The sequence below is a fragment of the Trichomycterus rosablanca genome, chromosome 16 (assembly GCF_030014385.1).
Source record: "Trichomycterus rosablanca isolate fTriRos1 chromosome 16, fTriRos1.hap1, whole genome shotgun sequence".
Classification (NCBI taxonomy): domain Eukaryota; kingdom Metazoa; phylum Chordata; class Actinopteri; order Siluriformes; family Trichomycteridae; genus Trichomycterus; species Trichomycterus rosablanca.
The window spans coordinates 11370206-11372775 of NC_086003.1; positions in this window are offsets into that span (position 1 = coordinate 11370206).

The window sequence follows — 2570 nt, forward strand, 5'->3', positions numbered from 1 at the left end:
TTTTAGGTTTCTATGTATTTTAATGTCTATTGTTCATCTCCAAACAGTGGAACAGAATGTTGCTTTGGTGCCTTTACACAAACTGCCCTCTTTGGGTAAACCATTATTTACTGTAGCCCATATTTTGTACCTCCTTGATCAGTGGAAAGGAATCCTTACTGATCAAGTGTTTTTTTCAATATCGGGCGATTTATAGCTTTGCAATAAAACACTAACTTGGTAATGATGTAGCAGGTGCAGCAGAATGCTGAGAGGATTAAAAAAAATCCAACAGCCTCCTATTATAAGAAACTGTTAATAAAAAGCAACAAGAGAATCAACACACATGCACATGTGCACAGAAAGGAAAATAGCTCTAGTCTTGAACTGTACACCTACAATGTGTGCTAACAGGGTGTGTGTGTGTGTTCGTGTCTAATAAAGTGGCCAGTGAGTGTAAACAACTATGCTGCTGCAACTGATACAGTAATACCTGTACAATACACCGATCAGTCATAACATTAAAACCACCTCCTTGTTTCTACACACACTGTTCATTCTATCAGCTCCACTTATCTTATAGAAGCACTTTGTAGTTCTACAATTACTGACTGTAGTCTATCTGTTTCTCTGCATGCTTTGTTAGCCCCCTTTCATGCTGTTCTTCAATGGTCAGGACTCTCCCAGGACCACTACAGAGCAGGTATTATTTGGGTGGTGGATCATTCTCAGCACTGCAGTGACACTGACATGGTGGTGGTGTGTTAGTGTGTGTTGTGCTGGTATGAGTGGATAAAACAGCAATGCTGATGGAGTTTTTAAACACATCACTGTCACTGCTGGACTGAGAATAGTCCACCAACCAAAAACATCCAGCCAACAGCGCCCCATGGGCAGCGTCCTGTGACCACTAATGAAGGTCTAGAAGATGACCAACTCAAACAGCAGCAATAGATGAGCGATCGTCTCTGACTTTACATCTACAAGGTGAAACAACTAGGTAGGAAAGTCTAATAGAGTGGACAGTGAGTGGACACGGCATTTAAAAACTAACACACTAACACACCACCACCATGTCAGTGTCACTGCAGGGATGAGAATGATCCACCACCTAAATAATACCTGCTCTGACCATTGAAGAACAGCATGAAAGCATACTAAAAGGGTATGTAGAGAAACAGATGGACTACAGTCAATAATTGTAGAACTACAAAGTGCTCCTATATGGTAAGTGGAGATGAAAAATGGACAGTGAGTGTAGAAATAGGAGGTAGTTTTAATGTTATGACTGATCAGTGTTTACTACAATTTCATTACCAGAGCTGTGAATGGTCCACCACACAAACACTAGTGGAATGGTCAGTGGAAATCCTTCTACAGTACCTTTCCATGTATTAATCAGGTAGAGGGCATGACAAAGTTACAGGGCAACAGATGGACAGTTTCTCTGCACACACCAGGTGTGTGTATATGCCAGGTGTAGCTTATAATGGCCAATAAATGTAATACTAGATAGATAAACTAATAAAGTGGCTGCTAGTGCTTAGTGTATAATTTCAATGGCTAGTATGGCTCATAGACATGCATGTGGTCTAACACTATTTTTCCATAAAATAGTACCAAGTGTACAAATACCATGAGGTTTGTAGCGGCATTTAAGTAATAATTTTATAGTTTTATTCCAGCCATTACATCTGATTAAAAACCCTTAGTGCCCTTACATTACTGAATGTGATTATGCCTACATCATGTGAAGTGTGTAAGGCAGTTTTTGAGGCGGCCAATTCACACAACTATTTTGAAAGGATGGATGGATGGATGGATGGACGGACGGACGGATTCTTACTATTGATCGATAGATTTCTTACATCGTGTGATGGTTCCTGAGCATCATTTAAACATGTTTTTTTGCATAATTTCTTCTTCCTTACTTAATTGAAAGAAATTACCACAAAAACAGGCATAATCTACAAATACTGATGTTTGCAAATAATGTGTTATGATGTGTAAAACTGTTTTACAGTGACATTGTTTACTAAGGTCCACAACATTAAGCATAGCATATAATAAAACTCGCATGTAAACTCAAATAAGGAGAATAGAAAAACATATTTATATATATAATGAATTTGGGGTGTTTTACCTTATGGGTGTTATCCTGTCAGTACATCCAGCTCCCACACACCCATGTCCCACAGAAAACCTTTTTTTTTTTTGTATTTACATTTTGTGATGTATCATTTACAGATGTAGATGTCTGACTGTAAATTTTACTTTTAGAGCAAACGTGAGCTTAGTGTAACATGACGGCACAGTGCACTGTCACCTCACAGCAAGATGGTCCTGGGTTCGATCCCCAGTGTAACAGTGTAACATGATGGCACAGAGCACTGTCACCTCACAGCAAGATGGTCCTGGGTTTGATCCCCAGGTGGGGCGGTCCGGGTCCTTTCTGTGTGGAGTTTGCATGTTCTCCCCATGTCTGTGTGGGTTTACTCCGGGTGCTCCGGTTTCCTCCCACAGTCCAAAGACATGCAAAAGAGGTGAATTGGAGATACAAAATTGTCCATGACTGTGTTTGATATAACCTT